Source organism: Desmodus rotundus, chromosome 4 (genome assembly GCF_022682495.2).
Source record: "Desmodus rotundus isolate HL8 chromosome 4, HLdesRot8A.1, whole genome shotgun sequence".
Lineage (NCBI taxonomy): Eukaryota > Metazoa > Chordata > Mammalia > Chiroptera > Phyllostomidae > Desmodus > Desmodus rotundus.
Genome location: NC_071390.1, coordinates 134,251,460 through 134,266,018, shown reverse-complemented (window position 1 = coordinate 134,266,018; position 14,559 = coordinate 134,251,460).

The following is a 14,559-nucleotide window of genomic DNA, read 5'->3' as shown; positions in this document are numbered from 1 at the left end:
GTCTTTTTTATCATTGTGATTTACTTTATGAAAGGCATTATATATTTTTTTCTCTATAGGTGTTACAGGGAGTGATATTAGAACAAAAACAGTGAAATTCTGATCTTGCCTCAATACGGACCTTATTGGTATTTGACTCTACCAACTTCATTCCCTTCCCCTCCCTTCCCTTCCCCTCCCTTCCCTTCCCTTCCCTTCCCTTCCCTTCCCTTCCCTTCCCTTCCCTTCCCTTCCCTTCCCTTCCCTTCCCTTCCCTTCCCTTCCCTTCCCTTCCCTTCCCTTCCTTTCCCTTCCCTTCTCTTCCTTTCCCTTCCCTTTTCTCTTTTTTCTTTTTCTTTTTTTCCAGGGTACACTTTGCTCTTTAATGTCTCCCTGTTTTTGCATGTGTAGTTCTTCTCACCTAGAATGTATGCCCAATAGATTTCCACCTAAAGAACTACCCGACTTCTCTACTTCTGATCACCAGCACTGTCCTGGGTACTACACAGGTATGATCATGCTTGCGCTCACAGCGCTGTGATTTAGGCTCAGAAAGGTTAGAAAAAGGTGGAGGCGCATTACAACCCAGCTCTTTCAGATCACAGAATCAATGCTCCTGTTTCTTGGCCTCTTACCAAGCCCAAAGTCTTCGTTAATTTCCCTAGCCAACTACTCACTTGTCCCTCCATCTTTCTGTGGAACTTGGCACTTAGTTTTATGGTGATTTAGTGTATTTTAATTACTTATTTAGGTTTGTAGGTCCAGTTGGTTGAACTCCACAAGACAAGAAATGGTTCTTTCCATCTGTGTTAGTAATGGCACATAGTAGGTACCCAATAAGTATTTGTAGAATGGATGCTGAGTAAATGCATGCATGGATTATAGAATTTTAGCATTTTCTATTTGACTTTGAATTTCTACGAGAGAGAGACCTTGCCTTTTTAAATTTTAAAACCCCCTAGTTGAACAAAAGTTTGTTGTTTGAATGAATGATTTGGTCAATGAATGAATACTTGAATAAATGACTATCTCTGATTAGAAGCCCAACATGAGTTGGACTTCTAGTCAGTTTTCCCTCCATATTTTACCAGGTTTGGGAGCAAGTGATAAAAGGTCATACAAGGAGCCAAAATTTTGTTTAATCTCTGTTAACCTCAGATTAAATGCAGCTAATCCAGCTTCATGATGGGGACTACAAGTTAATTTCAGATCAAGAAACATAAAATATTAAAATCAGAAAACATTTTATTCTTTTTTTCATTTATTAATTTACTCACTTACACTTGGGAATTGAAAAGCACTGTAGAGCGGAGTAATCCACAGCCTTTTTTGTTTTGTTTTTTTCATTGTTGGAAGCCTGAGTTTGGGGAAACCAAGTGGGCCATTGGGCAGAATCCCCAAAACAGCCACTGTGGTAGATGCCTTTGGGACCATAGTATGGGGCTAATAAATTAGAGCATTAATTCTCAAAGGGTGGTCCAGAGTCCCATGGGAGTGCCCAAGATCTTTTCAGGGAGTCACAGATCAGAACAATTACTGTAACCATACGGAAACCTTGTGTGCTTTTTTTACTCCCATTCAGGGGAGTTCCCCAGGCATTATGTGATAGGTGACATAACACCAGATTGAACGCAGGAGTCATCATGCAAACCCAGCTCCTGAGGCAAACATTAAAAAGATTTACACAAACATAAAACAATGTTTCTCTTCACTATTTTTTGGAAATAGTTATTTTTAATAAAATTACATCATGTGAATATGTAATGGTTTTATAGTAGTTATTTTAAAATAAATAAATACTTATGAAATGTTTCAGTTTCAATTTTGAATATGATAAATATTGATAGATGAAACCCATGTAAACAAAAGTATGTTGGGGTCCTCATTAATTTTAAGACTGTGAAAAGTCTTCTGAAACCAAAAATGTGAAAACCACTGAATCAGACAAACATGAATTCACAAGAAGTTCCCAAACTTGCTGCCCCCCAGGAAGAACTGTCTAGAGAGTATTTCCTTGTAGCTGCTGTGTAGGCCGGGTGGAGAGGCAGTAGGTGAATCACTGAAAGTTTAAGACATCCCCCCACTCCTCTCTGTTGTTCCTCTGAACCTACTTCCTCCACAAGGGTGACATTCCTTCTGCTTCCCCAGAAATATACAGTCAGAACCGATATTTAATCTCTGGCTTGAGGCCAAACTCTGGCCTCCATCCTTCCTACAGCAAATCCCTTATAGCCTTTTGCGGGCACCATGAAGCCTCAACTCCTACAGAAAATCTGTTCAAGGGCGAGTCATTACAATCAGCTACTGGAGAGCCTGCTGATTATGTAGTTCCTGAAATGTTCTCTCAATAAAAGAGCCGTTCAGTAATGGGGAAAGCTAAAATAACTCTTAATCACAGCTGCAGAATTTCTAATAAAACTTGATAATTAAAAATATTGATCCTCAAACATTTTCACTTTTATTTAATTGCCAAAAGCCAAAGTGGTGTTCACTTCTGGCCTTACAGCTAAGCCTAGCAACATTTATGCATCCACTGAAGAAATACTTATTGACCACCCACTCTGTGTTAGGTATACTCTGTGAAAGTTTGTAAATACCCAGTGTAAAACTGTTGTGTATCCAGTAGCCAGTCCCTGATTAATAGTCACTGAGCCTTGGCCTTTATAAAATGAAATAACAAGAAACCAGAACAAACTGTGCGTAAAGTTTTTATTGTGCTTCATTAACAAAGGAACCTGTTTCAACTGGACCACACTGACAATTAAATTGGTAGTTTACTCCCAATTAAGGTCTCCAAAGGGAAGCCAGATGTGTACATTGCAAAGTCAGTAACAAATAAAGCGGTCAGAGAAAAGGAGAGTACCCCGCAGTACAGGTCAGTCTGCGGCTGTTCCCACTGGCAAGATCAGGAAATGGAAGTGAACAGTGACATCTGACAATGTGCTAAGATGGAGACTGTAGTGGTGCTTTATTGGCTTCTTCATGCAACATGCTGGCTAGATACAAGCCCAGAGATGATTTATGATTCGCTGTCTTTGAGCAGATGGTTCTTCCTGGCATTGTGGGGTCAAATGAGCTCACCTAGTGGTATACTGTTTACATAAAACAAGCAAAATGTGAAAAACAATTTCACCTATTGAAGTACTGAAACTAAACAGGATTCCCAATTACCCTGGTTTCAGGGAAATATTATTGCTGACTGATTAAATAAAATCTCTGGTGTCTGGAAGACTTACTGGGAGGAAGAATCAGTTACAGGCAGTCTGGGTTTGGGAAATAAGACAACTGTTTATCTGTAGTGAGGTCCTAATAATTTAAGTTCCTCCTGAATGGTTACATGAAAAGATATATGTAATATAGTTCAAACCAGGTTTCTGTTAATTAACTGCCAGGATGGGCACACAATAGCCCATACATACATGGCATAGTAGTCTGAAAGAGCCAGGTGGAAAAAAATAGCATTCAAGTTGTTTTCATTTATCTTTCATTACTTTGCAGGTAAAGTTGTCATGACTTCTAATTACAGATTAATATTGTAACAGTCTCCTAAACAACAAACAAACCAACAAGCAAAACACAGCCATTATTAACACACAGCTGACATGATCCTAGCTATCGCTAGGTAGGCATGGTTGGTCTTTTTGAATTTGTAGCTTAGGCTGCCATTTATAGAGCTGTTGCTACATGCTATTTCCATTTATTGGTACGCAGCATCTGAGTGCCAAAACAGCTATCCCATCTCTAATTGCTGTACATGAACCTGTCCCGTGGTATGGGATTATTTCCCAACATTCCACAGCAATATTGCCTTCTGACTGGAAGTTATACTTGAGTAGGTATTTAAGGTCATTCCTTTATTAATTGATATCCACTGAATGATTGCCACAACGAAGAAGAGCTCATCTTGGCCGTGTAGGCATTTAGAGATTAATCCTAAAACAGGCACATGAACATATGATTATAAAACTGCCTCATAAAAGCTGTGAGGCAGGTGAAACCTCAGCCAGATTCTAACATCAGGGAAATAGGCCTGGGGGCAGCTCAAGACTGCGAGTGGATTTCCAGAGTGCAAGCACATACCAAGCATGTGTAAAGAGAAGCTCCTTGTTTGCCCTTCCTGCTCTCCCGCCCTTTGCACTCCAGTCCAACACAGAATAGAGGACACCATCACAGTCTCTCATCTTCTAATCCTCAAAATCATCTTCTTCTTCCATAGAGATTTTCCATCAGGCTACAAGCACCTCCTAGCCCTTGAACCCCCAAGCCAGTTTATACCCTGTGGGGCTCTGAGCATTACCAGAGTAGCCAGTAAAAGAGGCAGGGCTGCCCTCTGGGATCTTTCCACTCTGTGATTCGTGGACCAGCAGCAGCAGGATCACCTGGGAGCATGTGAAGAATGCAGTGCAGCAGCTCAGCTTCTTCCCAGACCTAAGGAAGCAGAACCTGGGTCACATTTTTCCATGCTCGTTTGTTCCAGCCATAATGGTCTTCCCTCTGCCTCTGAAACTCATCAAACACCTTCAGTCTCCTGGCCATTTATGGTCCTTTCTGCCCGGCATGTTTTTCCCCTAAGTCATAGGTGGTGGGTTTTGCTTCATCATTTAGGCTTCACTCAAATGCTCCTTCTTCAGGGAGTTCTGAGGTGACCTCCACACACAACATACAGCATTCTGTTTTACAGTCTCTATAATGCTTGTCAGTATTGGAAAATGTCTCTCTTAAAAAAACTTACTTGTTTCTTTTCTCTCTCCTTCCCCAGAGTTTTTCCTTTTTTCCCTTACTATTTCCTTTATTGAAAAACTCCACTCCCATTTCCCTTCTTCCACAGATGCAAACATTCCAATGGGTTCATTTTGTATCTTTTTATTCGTATGTGTTTTTACAAAATGTGTATTCCTGTATTTTATACATATTTTAATTTATCTAAAGGATATTGAATTATAATATATATCTCATGATATTTCTTGCACTTTCCACTAGATACTATATTTTTCAGATATATCATTTTGCTTTGTGAATATCAAAGCCATTGTTTCTAAGTGTGGTATTATATTCTGTGGCATATATCCACCAAGAGTACATATCCATCCTCCCAGGGATGGATACCCAAGTACCCTCTAGCCCCTGACCATGTCAACACAAAAAAAGCTCTGACAAATATCCTTGAATATACCTGTATGAACCTGAGTGAGAATTTCTCTGGGTTATATAACGTACTCAGAAGTGGAATTGCCATTGGGCTGTACATATTTTTAATTAGGATAAATCATACAAGATAGCTCTCTACAATGGTTTCACTGGTCTGATTTCCTACCCTTGACCCAGAATTTAAGTCCCATGAGAACACGGCCTATATTTGCCTTGCTCCATGAGCACCCACTGTCCAAGTCCAAGAAAGAAAAGATGACAAGTGGGCTTCCACCATGATGAGAGCTGTGTCTAGCTACTGCAGGGTACAATGTTGGGGTAAAGTGCCGAGAATGTAAAGTGATGCACTGCATGCTTTCCTTTTATTCTATAAAGACATAGATATAGATACAGATATATACTGTATCAAAAATGTAGTTATATTTAATTTTTAAAAAAATTTCTCCCACTTTCTCCCTCTGGCAACCACCAATAATCTGTCCTCTGTATCTATGAACCTCCCTGCTCAGTGCCCCAGATTCCCCATATAGGAGAGACAATATGTTATTTATCTTTCCCTCTGACCTATTTTACTTAAGACAGTGCCCTCAAGGCCCATTCATTTTGTCACAAATGGCAAAATTTCATTCTCTTTTATGACTGAATAATATTCCATTAATATATATCCATTTTCTCTATTAATTTATGGATCGTTGGACACTTAGGTTGTTTCTAAATCCTGGCTATTATAAATAGTGCTGCAATGAACATAGGGATGCTTATGTTTTTCAAGTTAGTTTTTATTTTTTTCTGATAAGTACATAGAAGTGGGCTTGCTGGATCATATGGTAATTCTATTTTTTAAAAATTTTTATTGTTATTCAACTACAGTTGTATGCCTCTTCTCCCCAACCTTCTACCCCACCCCAGCCAAATCCCTGTAATTCTATTTTTTGAAGAAACTTCATACTGTTTTTCATAGTAGTTCCACCAATTTACATTCCCATCATCAGTGCACAGGGTTTCCTTTTCTCCACATTTTCACCAATACTGGGTTACTCTTGTCTTTTTTGAATTTTAAAATTATTTTATTTTATTGATTTTAGAGAGAGAAAGAGGAAGGGAGGCCGTGGAGGTGGGGGTGGGGAGACAGAGGGAGGGAGAGATACTGCTATGTCGTTCCAGTTACCCATGCATTCATTGGTTGACTCCCATATGTGGTCTGACTAGGGATCGAACCCACAACCTTGGCATACTGGGACAATGCTCCAATCAACTGAGCTATGCAGCCAGGGCCTTGTCTTTTTGATAATAGTCCTTCTGACAGGTGTGAGGTGATGTTTCATTGTGGTTTTGATATGCAGTTCCCTGATGATTAATGATGTTGAGCAGCTTTCATGTACCTGTTGGCCATCTGTTTGTCTTCTCTGGAAAAATATTTTTTCAGATACACCTATTTTTAAGTTGGATAGTTTGTTTTTTGTTATTGAATTGTATAAGTGTTTTTAAAAGATTTTATTTACTTTTTAGAGAGAGGGGAAGGGAAGGAGAAAGAGAGGGAGAGAAACATCAATGTGTGGTTGCCCCTCACTTGCCTGTGCCCTGACAGGGAATCAAACTGTCACCCTTTGGGCCTGCGCTCAATCCACTGAGCCACACTAGCTAAGGCTAAATTGTATAAGTTTTTCTATATTTTGAATATTAGCCCCTTATTACATATACGATTCACAAATATTTTCTCCCATTCAGTAGGTTGTCGCTTTATCTTGTTGATGGTTTCTTTGGCTGTGCAGAAGCTTTTAGTGTGCTCTACTCTCGCTTATTTGTCTTTCCTTTAGTTACTTTTGGTTTTAGTGTGACATTTAAAAAAATCATTACCGATGCCTATGTCAAGGAGTTTATTGCTTTGTAGTCTTCTAGAAGTTTTATGATTTCAGGTCTTATGTTCAAGTTTTTAATCCATTTTGAGTTAATTTTTGTGTATGTTGTAGGATTCTAATATCATTTATTGAAGAGACTATCCTTTCTCCTATACATATTTTTGGCTCCTTTGTAGTAAATTAATTGACCAAATATATGTGGGTTCATTTCTGAACTCTGTATACTGTTCCACTGATATATGTGCTTAACTCTATGCCAATACCATATTGTTTTAATTACTCTGGTTTTGTAATATAGTTTAAAATATAGTAATATTTAGCATATTCTTGTATTCAGTATACTGCCATATTTGGTACATATTCAGTGTTCAGCATTGAATACTGAACTGAGTCTTTTTTTTTTCCTTTTTCAACTATTCAGTTTGGTCTCTGCTGGACTAGTTCAGGTGGAAAAGGAGATCATGTTCCAAGGTTGGGATAGTTAAAAGAAAAAAAAAAGACTGATAAATGATAGAAACTTGCAAATAATATACCCAGTGAGAAACCAAAATTTAGTCAGTCTGACTTGAAAGTTATGGTTTCATCTCCACATCCCATAAGGAACCCTGGGAAGAAATACTTTTTTCTTCCTGTTTGGCAGGTTCATGCATGTGCCATAGAGTTTCCTAGACTACATGGACCATTTTCATCCAGGCCAAGAGCCCCCTGAAACCTGCCCTATTCAATATGTAGTATTGCCTCTTACCTCTTTTTTCTTTGTATTCCTCCTGGTGCCATTCCTTCCCCAGGGACTCTTAAGAAAGAACATCTGTGGGTTACAAAACAAAAAGCAATGAATGAACAAACAAGCTCATAGGTTTTCAGAGGGGAAGGAGGTAGGGAGAAGACAGAGAGTAAAGGGGGTCAAATATGTGGTAACAGAAGAAGGCTAGACTTTGAGTGGTGAGCACACAAATAAGTATACAGATATAATGTTGAACACTTGAAGTTTATAAAATGTGACTAACCAATGTTACTTCAATAAATTTAGTAGAAATTTTTAAAAAAGCAGGTCCAAGTGACTAAATTGAGGCTAACTTGATATTGGCCATCTCCACATATAGTCTGGGCTTCTGTTATGGACTGATGATGTCTACACCGCCAAAATTCATGTTGAAACCTATCTCCAAAGTGGTGGTATTTGAAGGTGGGGTTTTTGGGAGGTGATTGGGTCATGAGGGTGGGGATCTCATGACTGGATTTAGTGTCCTTATAGAAGAGACCCCAGAGAGCTCTTTCTCTTTCCACCACGTGGAGATACAGGACGGCTGTCTTTGAATGAGGAAATGGGCCCTCATCAGACACTGAATGCTCTGGCACCTTGATCTTGGACTTCCCAGCCTCCTGAATTATGAGAAAAAAATTTTGCTGTTTATAAGCCAAAAAAAAAAATACTGAACTGAGTAGAAGTAGGGTAAAGACAAAGAGGAAGGAATTAGAGGGTCAAGGAACTAGAAGTTACTTTAAAGTTAAAAAAGTAAAGAAAGTACTTGAGCAAATAATATTAAAGAATGAGAGGTAGTGGTCACAGAATGTGTTCTTATTGTAGGGTGGGTTCTGTAGAAAATACAGCATGAGATAAAGCTCACATACTAATTTTTTTTAAAACAGTGATAAAATATATTTTTATTTACTTTGTTGAGTCAGAGGGTCATAAAAAAATTATTACTAAAGTAGGTATTAGGCAAAAAGAAAAGTGCTTTAGAAGTCCAGTTACTTTGGAGTTTATTTAAACTAAGAGGATGAGGTCATGATATTTTCATGCAATTCATCCTTTGTTCTTCAAATAAAAATTGTGACAAATAACAGAAAGAAATTAAAGAATACTGTACTTGTGACCCATACAAAACACCAACATTTTGGATTGGACATAACTTAAAGAACTGTCTCAAACGCTTTATGAAATACTGTCATAGCCAATGCATAGAGGTATGCCTTAGGTGGGCATAGAAATGCAGTTTAGAAAAGAAATAAAAAAATCACACTAACTACTCAATTTCTTCAAAATTACTGAGCAAGAAAAACAACGTTGAACTTCCGTACTGATTTTACACAACTTCTATACAGTACTTTGACTTTGAATCTAACAGCAGAAGTTAAGACTCTCCTCCTCTATTTTTGGTAAACATCTGCAGGGTAAACTTAGTGGTCTTTTAAATTATTTTATTTAAAAGAGGTCAGGTTTGGCACTTTTATATGATGCCACTAATGTTAATATTTCTTGGGATCTCAGGAAGCTTCCTATTCTCCAGCATGGGCTGGAGCTCCCACAGAGCCAGCCTCAGGTTTCTCCAGTTTATTTTGTGCATCAAGTTGTGTAACTATCTTGTTCCTGTTGGTCCCCAGTACCATTCCCCCATCACCAGTTCTGCAAGAATAGGATGAACCTTGTCTACATGGACAATTGAATATAGTTCACAGACATTTTCAAAACGCTCGTCTAATGTTTCCACAGATACTTGAATTAGATCTAAAATGCCAAGTTTGCTTTTTGAAGAATCCACACAAAAGGCAAAATATAACATTGCATAATGTCTATAAATCAGGTTGTTGTCAGATCCTCCAATTAGTAATCCACCTTCTGAATTAGGGGATGTTATCTTAAGGAAGCAGGAGTGAGGGAGTAAAGGGAAATGAGGGAGAGAAGGAGAAAGAGCAGATTGAAGGTGGTACATTACCAATGTGTCCACAGCGTCTCTAGAAAACAAAGATGGTTGCTGAGTCATGCTAAAGCAGCTGAAGTCCAGAAGCACTGCATCTTTGAATAGCTCTTAGGTGGGCAGGAAAGATGAGCAATTATCTGCTGACTTTCTCCTGGTTCCTGTTTCTCAATGGTCAGTCAGCTCCACAGAGCATTATTTCCACTATATTTCTGGGGTACTCGGGGCCCCTGCAAACAGCAGCTAGAGAAGACAGAGCTTCTGTGGGTCCCATCAAGTTAGACCTGGGAGCTTGAACTACTGAGGATCCCTCTGTGATGGATGTTATGCTGCTGTGGTCCTCACTCCAGGGGAGGCTGAGGTTGGTGACAGCATTAGCCTGGGTTTTACAACCACGAGGCACTGCTATGACCATTGCGTCTGAGAAGCATGTAGGGCTGAGATGATCTGGGGTGCATATACATTATCTGAATTACTGATTTTAGAAGAGATTCCAGGTGTGACTGTGGGAGTTGATGGCTGAAAGTGAGTGGAGATGAAGGACACTGGATATGTGGTGTAAGGAGTTGAGAGCTCATAGTGTTGCATGGATGGTCCACAATGGTGGGATGCCAGACACTGTGAGTCTAATGCATAGTTAATATACACTGGCTATATTATTTAATGAGCACCCAAAACTAGAATAAAAATCACTATTTAGAAAAGTCAATGAACTATGGACTGGAACTCAGTATGTGAAGATAAAGGTAGAAAATTAAAGGAATTTATATATTGGTCCTTTATAGCAAAATTTACTATTACCTGATTAGATAGATTATTAATTTCTGATTATGCCATTATTCCAAACAATTGTCCTTGTTCCAGAAGGAAACTCAAGAACATATTTTAATTTTTTCTTTAGAAATTCAGAAACGTAAGTTCACAATTCTTCTGGTCAATAAAGTCATGACTCTCTATGCCTAGGATTTGGACTTGCAGTAGGTGCTGTGAACCATGCCCTGCAAGTGTTTACGGTCAAGCAAGGGGGATAGAAAATGTTGACAGATAACCATGATACAAAGTAGAAAGCAATAAATCCCCTAAGAGGACTGAGATAAAGTGTAGTTTTGTGGAAGTTTTGAAAAGGCATATATTCAGAAGTAATGATTGAAGCTAGAGGAGAGAGAAAGAAAGAGAAGGAAGGAGGAAAGGAGGGAAGGAAGGAAAGTAGGAAGAAAGGGAGGAAGGGAGGAAGGAAATCCTGGGAAAATTTAGAATGAGTGCAAGTGGGGATAGAGGAGGGAGGACATTCACGAAGAGCATGGGCGATAGACTGGTCACTTCGAAATGGGAATGCATGTAGGCTCTGGGTGCTACCTGGAGGGGCTATGAAAATTGCCCAAATATACCATTAGTTGATGTCCATGTGGCTCATCCTCCTCCCCACTAGGGATCAGCAGGGAGGCATTTGAGAAATGAGAGGCCATTGTTCCATTGGAGAGACAGGAGTAGAATGGAAAATAATGCTCCCAGAGCTAGGTCTGAAAGATTATATGGTTTTAGCAATGAGCTCCCATAGAAGCAGTAGAGACCCTGAGTATAGGGTTCTCTCTCAATTTTCTAGTATTTTGATAAATAGGATTTTTCTTTGTTTTAAAGAAAATAGGACAATAGATTGAAAAGTAGAATTTTTTGATTGTTCGCTTTTTGAAAAGAGTTGAACTATGTATGTTCTGAAGATATAAGAATTGATACAACAAAGTCCCTGTCTGTAGTGCAATAAGGGAGATATAAAAGTTAACAAGTATTTGTGACTTGGAGTGGCACACTGTTGTGGGATCGAGGAGAATTACTGTCCTGCAGAATCAGTGAGACTTCGTGAAAGAAATAAATGGTTTTGAGGTGAATAAAGGAATTGTTGGCTACAGAGAGGTTACATAGCAGAAAAACCGTGGTGGAAACAATGGGCCCAGTTACACAGCCATGTCGAGTGACGCTGTCATCTGGAGGGCAGGAACACCAAAGACAAATGCTGGTATTTATCCTGGGTTAGTTAGGGTTATGAAAACCTAATGTGCAGGAAAACAGGGCACAGTGACCTAAGATTCTAGCCTTAGTGATTGAAATGGCTGCCCATGGGTCAGTGTGGTAAGATAAGCCCATCAGAAGACAAATGGAAGAAGAAAGCAGGAAAGGCAGCAAAACCAAAGAGACAGTGAGAAACTGAAGTGAGAACCATCAGGTGGGTGGTTTTGTCCTTTCACGTCTTCAGAAAATCTTCTTCTGGTGACATATAGAAGACAGCTCATCTTATTCCTTGAGGTTCTCTGATCAGGGGTTCAAATGGGAGCACAAAGCCTAGTCTGATGAGGTAGCCTGACAGAAGTTTGTGTGCGAGGGCAGCTATAGAACCTTCTGTAAGGGAGTGCATCTCAAGAAATTCAGGCTGGATGAACTTGAACTAGAATTTAATCCTCCAGGGGCTTGGGAGTCTGAGTTCAGCATGGAAGCATTACTGTAACCTATTCCCAGCTCAGTCTTTCAGATGCAGGTCCAGGTACGAGAGAGAAAGGAGGAAAAACCGAGTGATATCTATAAAACACTGAGGCTGGTCGAGGACTGTTCTGTGTAGCACAAAGATAGGCATTTTACTCTCCACTTTCCCACAGGCTATGTCCAAGATTGGATATCATGAGAACCCTAGTGCTCTAGTGACAGTGCCTGGCAGAGACTGTGGCACCCAGGGGAGCTGAGGCACAGCCCGTGGGCATTTGTTCGTGAGCACAGGTCTTATACTACCAGTGGACCCAAAGCAATCTTGCCAAGGGAGCCTGGAGGAGTCCTGTGTTCCTCAGTCAATGGCCAGGAAAGGCCACTGGGTTTGGGCTTTTCACTGTCTCCTTAGAAGCAGAAGTGGTCAAAATTTTAGGCTCTGGAATTATATAGCTCGGCTCTGTGACTTATTAGCTGTGAACTAGATCAAGTTATTTAACTCTTGGAGCTTGCTTCAGGTAAACATAGTAGATGAGGAATTGCATGTATGCCTTTAACAGAGTCAGCTCCCACATACACAGCGTTCCTTCTCTCTGAAGGTGCTTCCTCCTCACTCTTTGCTGACTCTTACTCATCTTAAATTTAAATGTCATTTTTCAGAGAAATCATCCCTGGGCCTCCTCTGAAGCAGACTGTGAATTGTCTATTCCCACCTCCCATCCCCACCTTCTCCCTTTTGTTTGGGTGTCAGCTCCTGAAAGAACACAATCCTGAAGACTTCTGGGGCAGATGTTGAAGAACTTCAAGCGGTTATGGTAACCCTCCCTCCATTTCCAGCATTTAGGCGTGGGCATGTGACTTGGTTTGGACTCAACACAGGTGAGAAGACACCTCCTGGGAGCTTCTGAGAAAGATTTTCCTACTCTTGAAAAGAAACACACTGTGCCACCTTTGGGCACTGTCAGGATTGGCTGTCAGGACGGGGGCTGTTCCAGCCATCCTGGGAACTTGGGTGGGACAGACCCAGGTACGAAGTGGCATGCTGGAGATGGGAGGGGGGATAACGGAAACAGTCTGGGCCCTCCCTGATATCACTGAGCTGCTGAATTTGCCAGCTAGAGCCTCTCGACCTTTGCACTTCTAGGAACTTCTAGTCATATAAAACTATAAATGTCCTTATTGTTTAAGACAATTTAAATTGGGTTAATTATTGATTGCCACCTCCCACATCTAAATTATAATCCTATGTATTTTGCTCTCATATTTTCCTTCATAGCATTTATCACAGCTAGTTTCTTTTGTGTTTATTTGTTTGATGTCCCTTTCCCCCACTGGACTGTACATTCTCAACTGGCGAGATCACATGTTGATTTTGTTCCCCACTGAGTTTCCAGACTTTAGCACCAGGCCCGAGGCCTAGGAGCTCCTAGGACCTGTGCAAGCACACTTGTTGAAAGAATGAATAAAAGGTTCAAAAGTGGTCACTTTTCTCCTCCTGCTCCTTCTCTGCTTCCTCCTTGTTCTCTGCAGTTCAGCGTGGTATTGCTGACAGAACACAGGATAGCTGGGGAAGAACCTATGTTCCTCTCACACTCCTACTGGCTGGGTGGCCCTGGGCAGCACTATATCAGTTTTGGCTTTCAAGTTTTTACCTCCAGGAGCAGTAAGAAAATGCATGTTACATGGTTGACCCAGTACGCACATATTTAACTGAAATGAAAGATCTGTAGAGCACACTCTTGCTATGTGTAATGTACTCTGGTATTTTTATTTCCTTTCATTCCAAATATGCAAGTTTTGACCTAACATACCAATTTTTGGACCCATTAATTAGCAACCCACAGTTCCTCCTAACACCCCTCCCCAAAGATACTGAACTAAATGATCTGTATGAATTTTGAAAATCTTTTATTTTATCTTCTGTGCTGTTAAACTGCACATAAACATTCAGCCCATTAACTTAAAAGTCTACTGTTAGAGTGACTTACAAATGGCTTAATTATTTTCCCTTTTCCTGTGGAATTGTTCCCTATCCTCATCTCCTCTAGTTGGGCTATTTTGAAGGCCTATATAAAATGGCACAAATTCATGAAAAAGTATTTTGTATTTTTTCTGATTTTTTTCCAGCTAGCACACACACACACACACACACACACACACAGGACTACATTCATCCTCCATTCGATATATTTACATGGGCCTCATTTCTATGTGTGTAAGTACATACTATTGCGGACCAGTGTTACACGAACCCCACTACCACCTCGTGGCTTAAAACCCAAGAGAGTTGGGGTCTAACATTCTCCAGAAGCACAGTGAAGAATAGACCCTCACTGTACTTCACATTCCTCAATACTAAACTGCCCTTGTCCTCCTCGATTTGCCAGTGAAATTCCTTTGGG